This window comes from Lontra canadensis, unplaced genomic scaffold, assembly GCF_010015895.1.
Source record: "Lontra canadensis isolate GAN:19392208 unplaced genomic scaffold, GSC_riverotter_1.0 scaffold355, whole genome shotgun sequence".
Classification (NCBI taxonomy): Eukaryota; Metazoa; Chordata; class Mammalia; order Carnivora; family Mustelidae; genus Lontra; species Lontra canadensis.
Genome location: NW_022631349.1, coordinates 113,182 through 130,072, shown reverse-complemented (window position 1 = coordinate 130,072; position 16,891 = coordinate 113,182). Strand labels below are relative to the sequence as shown.

Here is a 16,891-nt window from a genome sequence, read left to right as displayed (position 1 = left end):
TGGTGGGAGGCGGGGCTGGTGGGAGGCGGGGCTGGTGGGAGGCGGGGGCGGGCCCGCACGCGGGAGGAGGGAGGGGGAGCTGGGCGGGGCTTGGCGCGCCTCCGATCACGTTGGAGCCGCTGTTCACAGAACCGGTGCTGATTCGCGCCAACGCCCTCTCTTCAGAGAGCGCCGGGGTCCCCGCCGAGAGGCGCGGGCGTTCCCGGAAGCCTCCCCAAGCACGAGCGGCAGTGCCAGGCGGGGCCGGTTGTGCCTCTCGTGGCGGTTCCCGCTGGCGACCGCGCGCCCGCGACTCCGGGGGCGCAACCGGGCACCGAGATGGCCGCGCTGTGAGGCGCGGGGCGTAGCGGCCGCCGCGGCCACACCGGAGGGGCACAGGGCCCCGCGCTCTCCCGCCTTCCTCGCGCTCTGCCGCCCCTCCTAGGCCCGCTGCCTCAGCTGCCGGCCGCCGTGGCCCTCACCGCCCGGGAAAGCGCGAGCGCGGGCGCGGGCGGTCTCCGCGGAACCCTGAGCTGCACCGGCTGCGGCTGCTCTGCCCGTGGCTCCCGAGCGGCCGTGGGGCCGTCCCGCCGTCCGCGCCGCCGCCCGAGCTGCACGCGCAGCTCTGGGGAGTGGAGCAGCTGCTGGAGGAGTTCCGCCGGCTGCTGCAGCACGAGCGGCCGCAGGAGGAGCGGGAGCTGGAGCTGCGCGCGGGCGTCTGGCTCCGAGGAGGGCTGCCCGGGCCTGGGCGGCGGAGGCTACAGCGCCACGCCGGACGACATCATCCGCACCAAGGACTCCCTGGCGGCCGGCGCCAGCTTCCTGAGCGCGCCGGCGACCGTGCGGGACTGGCGGCCGTTCGCGGCGGCCTGCAGCTCGGAGCCTCGCTGCTCGGTGGCCGTGGTGGAGCTGCCCGGCGGCCCGCGCCCCCCGCCGCGGTGCTCGGCTGCTGCCTCTGCAACTGCACCGCCGGCGGCCGCAGCTCTGCAAGTTCGCGCTGCCCGGCGGCTACAGCAGCTGCAGCCTCAGCCGCGTCCTTGTCGCCGGCGGGGGACCTGGGAGCCTCGCCGCGCACTGGGGAGCACTCCGCGGGAGGAGGCCGGGCCAGACCTGCGGGTCCTGCTGCCCTGGCACCTGTTGGGTGGCGGCCCCCGGGTGACCACTTGGGCAGTAGAGCCAAGTGAGAGATGAAGCATCCCCGTTCCAAGGGATTTTAGTTCGGGGCCATCCAGAGGAATGGCTTTGACTCCTGTTTTATAGATGGTTTCTGAGAAACCCAGAAGGGTGGGCAGGGAGGACACCATGGCCTGCTTCTGGATTTTCTAGCCTGAGGCTAATCTGAAAGGATTCACAGAAATTCTATTTAAAAGAGGAGAAAAGCTCTAAGAAAAAAATAAGTTTATTTTAGGCTATTTTTTTTATTAAAGATTGTATTTATTTATTTGACAAGCAAGATCACAAGTAGGCAGAGAGGCAGGCAGAGAGAGAGAAGGGAGCAGGCTCCCCACTGAGCAGAGCCCAATGCAGGGCTCCATCCTAGGACCCTGAGATCATGACCTGAGCCAAAGGCTCAATCTACTGAGCCACCCAGGAGCCTCTAGGCTCAGATTTTTATAAGTCGTGGTTTGTGCTGAGTAATCTCAGGAACAAAATTTAATTAGATGCCAGATTGCTCATGGCACACCCATTTCTTGGCTTGGCTCTCACGACTCATGATTCCATGTGCAGTGGTTTTCATCAGACAAAAATGAGAAGGGAAACTTGGTGTCTGAAATTTTGAAGTGGGTCCAACTGATTCCCGTGAATCATGAAAGGGATAGGAAGGGACTTGACTTTAATTGAAAAGAGGAAGTTGAAGGCATGTTTCTTTTTTAAAAAGTTAATAATGAAGGGTTTTTTTTTTTATTCTGTGGTTTTACTTCTGGCAGATGCTCTGAATGATAGTCAAGGCCCATACAGGAGGCACACACACACACACAAAAATGTGGTAGTTGGAGATTAAAGCCACTGAGGGAATAAAACCTCGATTGGGTCCACATGTGGTTGGCTGTGTGTTTGATTGCATTCTGCTCTTTGAGTTATGATAACATAAAAATGATATAGCGACATTGGGGATGGTGGGGGGACCCTCAGCCACTTGGGAAATCTGGAGTCTCTAGGACCTCAAGGTCCAAAGAGAAGGGTCTGGGAAACCATACCAACAAGGGCCCATCTCCTTACTCACCTCCACCTGAGAGAAAGCTCAGGACCCTTGTCAGGGGAGCAGACATCAAAAGCCACCCTGTGACTGCTCAGTCCTGAGGCAGACATTGGAAAGAAGCCCAATGTTTTCTCCTTGAAGCAAAAGCAAAAGGCACGTTCACTTGGACCTCCACCAACATCCCTGAGCCTGCCCTGGGGCTATTACACACACATCCTTCCTCCTTGCTCAAACATGGACTAAAAAATTCCCAGCATCGAAGAAACAAAATCCCTTTTTCTTGTTCTCACTGCACATCTGGAAGAAACCAACCTCACCAAAGGATCTTTCTTATAAGCTAAGGGGAAATCAAAAGGATAAGAAGCAAGGGAAGAATATGCTCATGAAATTAAAAAAAAAAAAGTTTACTAGTAGGAGTTTCTGAGTCACTTTTCTTCCTCTTCCTTCTTTCCCCTTCTCTTCCCTAGGGGGTGTTTGTCTGGAATTCAATTATGTAGATGTCAGGAATAAAAATGTGTGATCCCAGGGCTTGGTCCTCATTCTGGAAAACATTGTCATACACTTCAGATCCCCAGCAACATGTTACTAGAAGAGTGTAGCTCAGGTCCCCAGGTGCCCTCATTTGCAGCTAGGTCAAAGATTGTCTACCCACAAGCCCTGTGTTTGCCTTGCCTAGATGCTTAACCTTTTGAAGCTCTTTATGGTTCTGAAACTTGTATATTTTTCCTTCTAGAACTGCCTCTTTTTCCAACTCTTGTGAGTATGCAGAGTTGGAAGCTAACTGAGCATGAATATCGTTGACAAAAGCTCTTACAGAGAATTTTTCAGGGGGCCATTTGAGATGAATAAAAACATCATGGAATGATGGGGGCACGTGGAATGAAATGGCACAAATTTATGGCTGAACCCATCAGCCATGTTTGTTGTGGCTGCTGATTTTGGTGCTAGGCATATAAGGTCCTTAGACACATGAACTCACTCTCCTCACAACAGCCAAAGATCTGGGTTCCGTTATAATCCCCAGTGTACTGGAAGATTCTGTGAGAGGAAGCAATCTGCCCTAAAGGGCCCTGCCACACATGAGTCATGGAGCCGTGTCCAAGTGTCTCGGAGAAATACATAGCAGACACCGTTAAAATGGCCATTTGTTCTTCTGGGATATTTTTATGGGAAAGTGATCCATACTAAAGAAAGAGTAGGAGCCAGAAAATTTATTGTGCCATTATTTATAATGGTGAAAAAATTGATAAAGTATATGTCCGATAGCAGAGATAAAAATTAAAGTGGCAACTGTGAAGTTTATGTGGTAACATAACTAGATATGTTACTAGAATAGATAAGTAAATGTAATTATTTATTGTTATTTATTAATAGTAATATTTATTGTTTTAATATTACTAAAATATATTAATAAATATCAATAAGTAGAACATATTGATAAGTTCGTAGACTAATTGAGGATATAAATTTATATTTCCTATAACTGGATATACTTTGGGAACCCCCAAAGTATATTTAGAAAGATCTGGGCTGACATCCAAACTGACAAATTTATCATTTGTATCATCTTGAGCAACAAAGCCTCTGATTCTCATTTCCTCATGAGTCTGATGCAGATGATAATACCTACCCCAGATATTTGTGACATTAAGCTGAGTGACATTAGGACTCATGAGCATGGTGCCTGAAGCCTGGTACAAAGAAATCACCCAATAAATGGCACCTCCTACTTATTATCAACAGCTCATACAGAGAAAGACCATAACGATACACACCCAAAATAATGATAGTCGTACTGGAGTTGTGAATAATCTTTTCCTGAAGAGGAAAAGTTAGAAAGAGGAGACAATGAAAAAAGAAAATCACAGAAGCCAATCAACCACATGGATTTTGACACATAGTATCTAAGCCTTTTCCCTTAGCCTGGCCCCACTCTTGGTCCTGACTTCAGGAGTCTCTGTTAATTTCTCAACCTCCACTGCATCATTTGTGTCCACACAGTACAGATCTAGATTGCAAAACCTCCTTGTTATTAAGGCTCCGTTCACAGCAGCGTGTTGTAAATCAGATTACTTAATAATATTCTTATCACTAGAAAATGTCTGAACTTGATATGCTTCAAAAATGGTCTGAGTCTTATTTTGCCTCTGACAAAGTGTGTTTAATTTTCAAAAGAAATAAGTGTTTCTATAGTACTTAACACTGATTTATTGAAGCTTGAATGAAAATTCAAATTTACCTTTATCTTGTTCTTTATCACCAAGTCAAGTGTTTTTAAAGATTTTTTTTTTTTTTTTTTTTTTTTTTTTTTGTGGAGACATGGAGAGTAGGGGTGGGGGAAGAGGCAGAGAGAGAGAATCTCAAGCAACCTCCATGCCCTGTGCAGAGTCCCATGCCGGTCTCCATCTCAGGACCCTGAGATCATGTCTGAGCCAGTATCGAGGGTCATACGCTTAATCGACTGAGCCACCCAGGTAGCCCTTCAAGATTTTAAGTAATCTCCACACCCATCATGGAGCTCAAGCTCACAACCCTGAGATCAGGAGTCCCTCTCTCCACCGACTGAGCCAGCCAGGTGTCCCAGCAAGTCAAATACTTTTAAATGATAGCACACTCCTTTCCTCTTCTGATCATTGTTTGTTTTTAAGACGTGTTCCTGGGTACTTAAGCTCTGACTTATTTCAGAATACATTACGCAGCATAATTTGCCTGGACTTGAACTGAGGAAGGAATGTATCTCTCTTGCTTTGGTTGCAACAGTGTGGAAGATATGAGGGTTTTGCTATGCTGATAAATCATATCTTAAAGCTTACCTAAAGAAAAGCAAACAAGTAAAACAGTGATTTTTTTTTTCTACTTCTTCCAGGAGAGGCAGGATGAATTAGTTTTGTAATTATGTGGGACATTCCAGAACTTACCTAATTTTTCCAATATAAGACTTTGGGGTTACATCTTTAAGAGCTTAAAAATATAGCATTCATTGTTGTTTATATCATACAGGTATATTTTAGTTTGTTTACTTACAAAAAGTATTTTAAAATAAATTTTCATGCAAATAGTTGCTAACTATAATGTATTACTGCAGATTATAAGATGATTTCCAGAATTATAAAGTGGTAAACCATTGTGTGGAAAGCAATGAAACTTCCAGAGCCAAAAGAAAGTTCTCTGTAACACTCTGTATAATGGCCTATTAGTAGTGAAATTGTCACCTCTTTCCTTACCTGGGAGAAGCAGAATAAAGACCTCAGACACTAGGTCTTTGCTCTGAGATGGAAAAGGCAAAACAAATTTCTTCTTAGGCAAAGGTTGCTTGTGTGGCTTATTTAAATCTGAGTTATGAGTCCTCATTGTTTTAAATGACTCTAAGGATGGGACTTGTCTTGGAGTGCCTGGGTGGTGCAGTCAGTTAGGCATCTGACTCTTCATTTCAGCTCAGGTGGTGATCTCAGGGTCATGCCCTATGTCCAGCTCCATCCAGCTGCTCTCAGTGCCCTGTCTGCTTAAAAATTCTCTTCCTCTCCCTCTGTCCTTCCCCCAACCAACCTCCCCCACTCCCTTTCTCAAATAAATAAATAAATCTTTAAAAAAAAAAAAAACACCAGGGAGTCTGGGTGGCTTGGTCATTAAGTGTCTGCCTTCAGCTCAGGTCATGATCCCTGCTCAGGCACCCTGCTCAGTGGGAAGCCTGCTTCTTCCTCTCTTACTCGCCCTGCTTGTGTTCCCTCTCTCACTGTGTCTGTCTATCTCAAATAAATAAATAAAATATTAAAAAACAAAAAACAAACAAAAACAATACCAACAAAGAATGGGACTCATCTTCTCAGTAGACAAATGTCACCATGGGCAGTAGCAATTGTGCTTATTCCCTGTAAATGGGCTCATAAAAAAGCCATCTCTTTTTGAGGCTACCAGCAGCATTCTGACTCAGAAAAGCCACAGCTCTAAGAGCTGCTGGCCCCTTAGAGAAAATCTCTGTGTCTGGGTATTGGGAGGATCAGTGGATGAGAAGATCGGGCTGGACCATCAGGTCTCTAAACATCTGAAAGGTCATGGTAATTTGTTGAAGGGTTTTTCTTTAGCAGGGAAATGACCCAATCAGATTAGAATCTCAGAGAAGTCATTTTAGCTGTAGTGAGTCCACAGTGATGTATTTGTGGCCTAGTGAGAAGCAAATAGGATTGCTGCTGGCCTCAGGTGCTGGGATTTCTGGGTTGGCCCTTAGGTGATTGTTTGGGAAGCAGCTGGGGCTCTGGAGGAAGAGAGCAGTGTCTCAGCAATGTCATTCAGAGAAATTTCGGAAGAACAAATCCCGGCCAGAATCTGGGCAGAGGTTCAGCACTGGAGGAGAGAGGAAATAGTGGATGCCAAATAGGATATATTACAAGAACCTATAGATTTCCCTCCCAGTTACTAAATTACTAAATTTCTTTAAGCTATAAGCGCATTTGGGAAAGTTTACTACTAATAAGCCTAAATCAATAAAATATTCACAACTCTGCTCTTAGATATGTTTTCTGTATGCAGCTTCTCCTATCCATCAGCACTAAAGCAGCGATTGGTTAAAGATTAGTGGTTAGCAGACACTACTTCAAGTTAGCCTTGAATTATTTAGTACCATTCCAGATCGAAGGTAAATACATACTTCTTTTGCTGCCATACAGAAACTCTGTCCAGCTTCTGTTATAAAAATTAGTTGTCCAGGGAGCCTGCTCCCGGGGAGCCTGCTTCTCCCTCTGCCTGCCACTTCCCCTGCTTGTGTTCTCTCTCTCTCTCTCTCTCTCTCTCTCTGTCAAGTAAATAAATATATAAGATCTTTTAAAAAAGGAACTAAAAAATAAACAAATAACAGTTAGTTGTTAGAACCTGTGAATGTTTTCTATGTTCCAAAATGAAAAATTATATTCTAGAAACTTTCTAAGTGAATTTTATGTTGTGTGAATCCAAGAATTTGCCTTAACTTTCCAAACTTCATTTTCTATGCATTGAACACTTTATATCACTTCTATTTTAAAAACTTGAGGATAAGAAAAAAATAAAATCTGTATCAGAGGAGGATTTAAAAAAAAAGATGTGTTTCAGAAGTCTTTTCTTGATAAATTCATTTAATAGAACTTTGAACTTAAATTATTTATGAATTAAATGAAAATCTGACTCTAGAGAATAAAAGTACTCCAGATTGGAGAGCCTAGTACTGGTCTTGTATCCACCACCTTGTTCTAGCTACTGCCACCAGCTGATACTCCATACCGTGTCTTCTCCACCTGTTATAGTTAAAGTCCATATTCCTACTATGTCACTATTTGATTGTTCATTATGAAAAGAGAATCTGATGAAAGCCAGCAAGAAAATGACTTTTAGTTTCTATGCATTCTCTTAGTAGTTGTTCACTGGACTGCATCTATACTAGCCAACATGATACTTCTTTAAATAAACTATTTAAAAAATAGGGGATCGTCTCTCTTGTGAACTATTGATTTTCTTTCACAGAAAAGGATAACCCCCCACTTAGCAAGGCCGGGCAGGATGTGATCTTGCCACTACCTGCAGATGGAGCGGTTTTGGACGGCCTTGAGAGCACGGATGACCACGCCATTGTCCAGTATGAGTGGACACTGTTGCAGGGTGACCCGTCAGTGGACATGAAGGTACTTCGTGATGTCACTTGAACGACCACAAATATTTCAATGAGGAAATCTCTCATAATGTTTTTCTACTCCTGTTCCCAAAATATCTGTAAGCTGGCGGAAGAGGTGTAAGAAGAACGTGCAAGAGTGATGGTTGAAAAAGTGGATTATTATATGAATTTACTTTCTGACTGAGCAAACAGTGATTCTGATCCTTTGTTTTGAAGCTTAGTCTTGTTCTTGCTGCTTTTTTTGGCAAAACAGCTCAGGGGAAATGAGTCGGACTTTCTTTTAATGACTCAGATTATTTTTTAAATTTTTTATTTCTTTTCTTAGCTCAAGGCGCAGGTAGAAAATTTTAAAAATACGAAGGAATATAAAGAGGAAAATAACAATAGAATATACGAATTCTTCACTTGCTCCAGAAAGCAACCACCTCACCCAGCAATGAGGCCTGCATTGAGGTAACTGCATTAGCAAGTGAGGGGAAGTGTGCCTGTTTAGGGGCTCCCCACTGGTTTTCCTCAGGCTTATGTGGGATGATCTGGAGTTGCTTCAGATGGGAATGATTCACTCTCCCCTTGGTGGCCTATGTCCAGGAGTCTTTCTGGGTTGTTTTTTGTTTGTTTGTTTGTTTGTTTTTAATTGAGCTATAAAAAGCATTATATTAGTTCCAGAAGAACAACATAATGACTGCACATCTATACATATTGTGGGATGATCACCACAATAAGCCTCGTTAACATCTGTTACCTCACAGAGTAACACGTTTCTTGGGATCAGAACTTTTTTTTCTTTTTTGTTTGAGGAAGGCTTTGAAAACTTTTTTGTAAAGATTTACTCTCAGTGACGTTCAAATACACAGTACAGTGTTATTAACGATAGTCACCGTGCTGTACAGTACATCCCATGACTTATTTATTTTATGACTGGAACTTTGTACCTTTTGACCCACTTCACCAATTTCACCCACACCTCCCACCCTGCCTCCTCCAACTGCCCATCTATTCTCTGTATGTATGAGCTCAAGGTCTTTGCTTAGATCCCATGTCTAAGTGAGATCGTATGGTTTGTTTTTCTCTCTCTGAGCTATTTCACTCAGCGTGATGCCCTCAGGATCCATCCATGTTGTCACAAATGGCAAAATTCCCTCTGATGGCTGAGTATGTCTATATACACCCCATTTTTCTTTATCCAGTCACCCCTTAGTGGACATTCAGTTTGTTTCTTTATCCTGGCTGTTGTGAACAATGCTTCAGTGAACGTGGGGGAGTGCATGTATCTTTTCAAGTTAGAGTTTTGTTTCCTTTAAAGAAATACCCAGAAATGGAATTGAGGGAGCAACACAGGTTACCTTGAGTTGTGAGGCAAGTGGCTTCTTATTAACTCTGTCAGGATCCTTCCTAGATAGGAGGATTTCCTGGCTTAACCACTTTAGTTGGAGGAGGTGGAAAAAGTCTGCATGGGTCAGCTGGGGCTGCCATAACAAACTAGCCCGGGCTGGACGGCTTCACCAACAGAACGTTCTCACTGTTCTGGAGGCTGGAAGTTCAAGATCCAAGTGTCAGCAGGGTTCGTTTCTTTTTCGAGTTTATCTTTGTGTACAGTGTAAGAGAATGGTCAAGTTTCATTCTTCTACATATACTGTCCAGTTTTCCCAGCGCTATTTATTGAAGAGACTGTCTTTTTTCCACTGTATATTTTTTCCTGTTTTGTCAAAGATTATTGACCATAGAGTTGAGGGCCCATATCTGGGCTCTTTACTTTGTTCCACTGTCTATGTGTCTGTTTTTATGCCAGTAACACGCTGTCTTGGTTATCACAGCTTTATAGTAAAGCTTGAAATCAGGTAATGTGATGCCGCCAGTTTTATTTTTGTTTTTCAACATTTCCTTAGTGATTCAGGGCCTCTTCTCATTCCATACAAATTTTAGGATTATTTGCTCCAGCTCTTCGAAAAATATCAGTGGAATTTTGATCGGAATAGCATTAAAAGCATAGATTGCTCTAGGCAGTATAGACATTAAAAACAAAATCTTTAAAAAAAGAGAGATGAGGAAGAACACTGTATCATACTTAAATGGTCTGTCCAAGAAGATGATCTATCAATTGTAAATATATATGCCCTAACATGACAGCAGCCAATTATATAAACCAATTAATAACAAAATTAAAGAAATGCATTGACAATAATACAATAATAGTAGGGGACTTCAACACCCCACTCACAGCAATGGACAGAAATACAATGGTAAGAGCATATTAGGAGCAGCTATATAAATAAGGCAATCTGGAAGAAATGGGTGCATTCTTAGAGATGTATAAACTACCAAAACTGAAACAGGAAGAAATAGAAAACCTGAACAGACCAATAACCAGCAAGGAAATTGAAGAAGGAATCAAAAATCTCCCAAAAGAGTCCAGGGCCTAAGACTTCCCAGGTAAATTTCTACCAAATATTTCAAGATGAGTTAATACTTATTTTCTCAAACTGTTTCAACAACTGGAAATGGAAGGAATACTTCCAAACTCATTCTATGAAGCCAGCACTACCTCAATTCCAAACCTGACAAAGACCCTACTACAAAAGAGAATTACAGGCCAATATCCCTGATGAACATGGATGCATGGATTCTCAACGAAATCCTAGCAAATCAAATCCATTGAATGAATCATTCACCATGATCAAGGGGGATTTATTCCTGGGCTGCAAGGGTGGTTCAATACTCACAAATCAATCAATGTGATATACCATATTAATAAAAGAAAGGTAAAAACCATATCATTCTCTCAGTAGACACAGAACAAGCATTTGACAAAGTGCAACATCTGTCTTGATAGAAACCCTCAACAAAGTAGAAATCGAAGGCAGCACATACTGCAACGTCATAGAGGCTACATACAAAAGACCTACAGTTAATATCATCCTCAGTGGGAAAAAAAACCTGACAGGTTTTCCTCTATGGTCAGGAACAAGGCAGGGATGTCTACTCTCATCATTATTATTCAACATAGGACTGGAAGTCCTAGCCACAGTAATCAGACAACAAAAAGAAATAAAAGGCATCCAAATTGGCAAGGAAGAATTCAAACTTTCACTCTTCACAGACAGCATGATATTCTATGTAGAAAACCCAAAAGACTCCACAAAAAAATTGCGAGAACTGATACACAAATTCAGTAAAGTCACAGGATACAAAAATCAACATACAGGAATCTGTTGCATTTCTTTACACTAATAATGAAGCGGCAGAAATAGAAATTAAGAAAACAATCCCATTTACAATTGCACCCAAAATAAGGAGAGACCTAGGAATTTGTGGCACATAATAATCCTAACCAGAGAGGGAAAAGATTTGCACCCTAAAAACTATTGAACACTTAAGAAAGAAATTGAAGATGATGCAAAGAAATGGAAAGACATTCCATGCTCATGGTTTGGAAGAATAAATATTGTTAGAATGTCTATACTACCAAAGCAATCTACACATTTAATGCAATCCTTATCAAAATACCACCAGCATTTTTCCTAGAGCTAAAACAATCCTAAAATTTGTATGGAACCAGAAATGACCCTGAATAGCCAGAGGAATCTTGAGAAAGAAAAGCAAAGCTGGAGGCATGACAATTTTGGACTTTGAGTTATATTACAAAGCTGTAGTGATCATATCAGCACAAAAGTGATCATTACTAGCACAAAAGCAGATACACAAATTGATGCAACAGAATAGAAAACCCAGAAGTAAACCCCCAAACTACATGATCAATAAATCTTCAACAAAGCAGGAAGGAATATCCAATGGAAAAAAGAGAGTCTCTTCAACTAATGGTGTTGGGAAAACAGGACAGCAACATGCAAAGGAATGAAACTGGACACTTCCTTATACCATACACAAAAGTAAATTCAAAATGGGTGAAAGACTAAATGTGAGACAGGAATCAATTTCAGTCCTAGAGGAGAATAGAAGCAGCAACCTCTGACATCGCCATAGCAACTTCTTACTATACATATCTCTGGAGACAAGGGAAACAAAAGCAAAAATGAACAATTGGGACTACCTCAAGATAAAAAGCATCTGTCAGTGAAGGAAATAATCAATAAAACTAAAAGTCAACCCACAGAATGGGAGAAGATATTTGCAAATGACATGTGATAAGTGGTTAGTATCCAAAATCCATAAGGAACTTATAAAATTCAATGGCCAAAAACCAAATAACCCAGGAAAGAAATGGACAGAAGACATGAATAGACATTTTTCCAAGGAAAGCATTCAGATGGCTAACAGACACATGAAAAGATGCTTGACATCACTCACCGCAGGGAAATACAAATCAAAACTAAAATGAGATATCACCTCCACCTTTCAGAATGGCTAAAATTAACAACACGGGAAATGACAGGTGTTGGTGAGGATTTGAGAAAGAGGAACCCTCATGCACTGTCGGTGGGAACGTAAGCCAGTGCAGCCTCCATAGAAGAAAGTATGCAGGTTCCTCAAAAAGTTAAAAATAGAGCTATCCTACAATCCAGCAATTGCACTACTAGGTATTTACCCAAAGGATACAAAAATACTGATTTGAAGGGACACATGCACCCCAATGTTTGCAGCACGACTATCGACAATAGCCAAATTATGGAAAGAACTCAAATGTCCAACAACAGATGAATGGATAAAAAAGTTGTGGTGTATATACACAATGGACTATTATTCAACCATTAAAAAAATGAAATCTTGGGACACCTGGAGGACACAGTCAGTTAAGCATCCGACTCTTGGTTTCAGCTCAGGTGGTGATCTTAATGCCCTGACCTCAGGATTGTGAGATCGAGCCCTGCACTGGGCTCCGTGCCTGGCACAGAATTTGCTTGAGACTTTCTCTTCTCTCCCTCCTGCTCTCACTGTTTCTCTCTCTAAAATAAATAAATAAATCTTAAAAAAAAAAAAGAATGAAATCTTGCCATTTACAAGGACATGGATAGAGCCAGTGCATGTTGCTTAGCAAGAAATAAGTCAGAGAATGACAAATATTATATGATTTCACTACTGTATGGAATTTAAGAAATGAAACAGATGAACATAGTGGGGGAAAGAGGCAAACCATTAAATAGCCTTTTAACTATACAGAACAAACAAAATGAGGGTTGCTGAAGGGCAGGTGGTTGGGGGATGGGCAAAAAGGGTGATGGGGATTCAAGAGGGCATGTACTGTGATGATCATCAGCTGTCAGACATGATCCTGAGAGCCAGCACACAAACAACTATTCCAAGAAGGAGAATCTTTCTCATTTCCCCTGAACCTCCACCTCCAGCCCTCACTCTCCTGTCATCCCTACCCACTGACTCACCTCCTTCAGGGCACAGTGAATCTTTGCAGAAGAAATATCTCCTTCTAAAAGGTGCCTTATTTCCCCATGTACAAGGGATCGTATTCAGACAATAGAATCACCTCCTGCAAATAGATTGGGACAGGTCTGGTTCTCCAAAGAAGCAGGGAAAATGATATGAGGAGTTAATACATGGCAAATAACCCTAGGAAAAGACTGAAAATCTCACAATAATCAAGAAAACTCTAATTGGAAGGACACTGAGAATGGGTGAAGGTGGTCACAAGGTACAAACTTTCAGCTATGAGATTAATAAATTCTGGGGATTAACGTTACAGCATGGTGACAATAGTTAATACTACTGAATTGTATATTTGAAAGTTGCTAAGACACTAGATCTTAAAATTTCTTATTTCAAGAAAAAAATTGTAACTATTAAGGTGATGGATGTTTACTAAACGTATTGTGGTGATCATTTCAAGGTATTTATAATGATTGTGTTGTGCACCTAAAATGAATACAATATTACATGCCAATTCTGTGTGTGTGTTTGTGTATGTGAGTGTGCATTTAAAAACTGAAGGAGAGGGGCGCCTGAGTGGTTCAGTCAGTTAAGCATCTGCCCTCGGCTCAGGTCATGACCCCAGAGTCCTGGGATGGAGCTCCACGTCGGGCTCCTTATTCAGTGGAGAGTCTGCTTCTCTCTCTCCCTCAGTCTCCTGGCTCGTGCTCTCACTCTCACTCTTTCACTATCTCAAATAAATAAATAAAATCCTTAAAAATAAATAAAATAAAAAAAAACTGAAGGAGAGAGAAAGAAAAAGACAATGAGATACTTTCACCCACCCAGTGGCAAATATTTTTAAGCCTATCTCTCTAAAATAAATATAAACAGACAGTTGAATATCTAGAAGAAGTTGCAACTACTTTTGCCAAACGACTAGCTGATAAGAAAATCTCTCCAAAAACACGCAAGAGGTTGGTACGAAAAGTACCATCACAAGCCATGAGCATTCCATTTGTCAGGCAACAGATTTACAAAAGAAGGATGAAAGGGTAGGAAAGCAAACCAAAGTTCTTTATCCTGCATGTCTAAAGATAACCAGTGTGGTAAAGACTAGAACCGAGCAAGGGAAGGACACTGACTATCTCTGAATCTCAGAAATTTGAAGAGCTTGCAAAGACCAAAGAATCAAAGGCCTTGATGGGACTTTACCACGGTCAGGTCCTGTGCAAGAAGAATCAACATGGAGCACCACAGAAGGAGGTTAAGCATCAAGCCATTCTTGGTGCAGGGCTGATGGGAGACTGCATGGCCCAAATCCCCAAGGATTGGGGCCTAAAGACTGTATATAATGATGCTTCACTAGGTGGGCTGGGCTAAGGACAGCAACAAGTGTTCAAAGGACTGAAGGATAAAGTGAAGAAGAAAATCCTAACATCATCTCAAGGAGACTCCATTCAGCAACTGATCAGGCAGCTCAATTCCTAGACCTTTGAAAAGGCCAGTTGAAGGCCAAAGGTGATCAAAGCCGGTTTTGAGGACCTTAGTCTGAAGCACAGATGCTAAAGAAAGTAGAAGGGATGATTCCAGATCACTGTGTTTTTGCCAGTAACACATCATCTCTCCCAATCAGTGAAGTTGCCACTGTCAAAGACCTGAGCAGGTGATTGGCAGACATGACTTCTCTCCTGTGGACAAGATGCAGCTGCTGGAGATGATCACAGCCCCCCCAAACATCTAAGGACACAACGCTTCTACTGTAGCACTCCTTCCAAGCAGGGCAAGGTCACCATTGTGATTAAGGATGGACCTGGCTTCTGGACCAACAAGTGTCTCATACCCATGATGTCTGAAGTATCAGTATTCTCCATGAAGGAGATGACCCTAAGAAGTTGGATTCCCTTCCCAGGAGCTTTGGCTTTCCCGTGGAAGCTGCCACAGTGGTGGGATGAAGTTGACATGGATGTAGCCAACTTCATAGAAGAGCTTTTAAGGAGAGGGTTGAAGGCAGAAGCCCAGAGCTTCTGAAGCAGATGGCATCCCAGGGCTTCCGAGGTCATACATCTGGAAGGCCTTTCACATCTACCAGGAAAGTGTGAAAAATCAGTTTGAATTCTGAGACGGATAGTATTTTGGTAAGCCTGAATCTGTCTCCTATCTCTGACAGTTCCTCTGACGATGACATCTGGTACTCCTTGGTAACCAGACTCACGAATGAGGCCATCAAGCCTGCCAGAAGAGATGTTGGCCACCAGCAGAGGGATATGTGAGAAGAGTCATTTGTCCTGGAGATACCCTCACCAGGCCCCTCCTTGGAGGGTCCTGCTTCCACTCTGTGCATCTGTGGGGAGCTCAGAACGTGGACCAGCTCAGGAAGTACAAGACTGCCTACAGAAAACAGTTACCCCAAACCAGCTGCTAAGTGGTCTAATAAATGCTACCAGCCCTAATAAAAAGTTTTATTAGTGAACAGGCACTCACACCCTGCTCCCTGGCTTACTAACTCCGACAGGATGTCATCTGCATTTATCAGAGTAACCAGCGGGAAAACAAACTCTGGCACTGGCCATGCACCTTGATTAAAGTGCCTTCAGCTATAACTCTCTCTCTCTCCCGGTAAAGTCAGGAAGGCAGTGTAAGATTATCTCGAATTTCCCTATTATACAGCCCCCAACCCACAAGAAGTTCACTACTGCCAAGATTGGTCATTCCTGTTACAAATCCCAGGAATGTGAAGTGGCCACTGTGAAGGTTTCCTGAGCCACACAACACTGCTATGAATGGGACCTGGACATTGTTACCTGATCCCTGCTCTCACCTCCCCGCCATTCACTCCTTCAACAAAAGGGCCATGATGATCCTTCAGTTCTCCAGGGATGATGTCACTCGCTTACTTGTACCACATGAATGTCTGGGTGGATTCTGGCTTTCTGCAAATACTTACCCTAGTAAACGGCCATGTAGCTCTTGGAAAAGGCCAGCAGGAATCATTGCATTTGTTGTCCACTTGAAGGCTTCCTCCTCACTGGAACCTGGCCTCTCTTTCTAGATCCGGGTCCCAGATCAGAGAATTGTCTCAGGTCTGGAACCCAGGCAAAGGATTCAGACTTTCTGTTGAGTAGCTGCTTTCATCTGCCTCCTCATCTATCCTGGGGTCTTGTCTTGGTTTTTATTGTGTAAATCTAGCAGTCTCTGGATTGGCTGCCCAGCTATTTTTGATCACTGTGCTATATCACATAATAAAGCTAGTGTTCAGGCTGCCTGGGTGTCTCAGTGGGTTAAAGCCTCTGCTGTCAGCTCAGGTCATGATCCCAGGGTCCTGGGATCGAGCCCTGCATTGGGCTCTCTGCTCAGGAGGGAACCTGCTTCCCCCTCTCTCTCTCTGCCTGCTTCTCTGCCTACTTGTGATCTCTATCAAATAAATAAATAAAATCTTTTAATAAAAAGAATCTAGTGTTCAAGATTTAAGGAACAACTGGGTTTTTGTAAAAATTGGAAGCGGATCCACCCAAGAGCCCAGAAGCCAGGGCAGGACATAGAAGACAGAGCAGGACTAGGAGATAGGAAAGGAAGGAGTGGGATGGATGTTGGGGAAGGGACTAATTATGACAAAACCAGAGGCCGACCTCTTTCCTGAGGGGAAAGTGGGATGGGGCAGACCCTCTCACTGGTCAGGACAGGACCATGTATTCCTTTGAAGCCAGGGTTCTTTTTATTTAAAAGATTTTATTTATTTGTCAGAGAGAGAGCACAAG

At 43.1% G+C, this 16,891-nt stretch overlaps 1 pseudogene; it reads left to right on the top strand.

The window, feature by feature from the left end:
* The first annotated feature begins 6,021 nt into the window (after nt 1-6,021).
* Nucleotides 6,022-15,602, top strand: LOC116862847 (annotated as a pseudogene).
* The last annotated feature ends 1,289 nt before the right edge of the window (nt 15,603-16,891 follow it).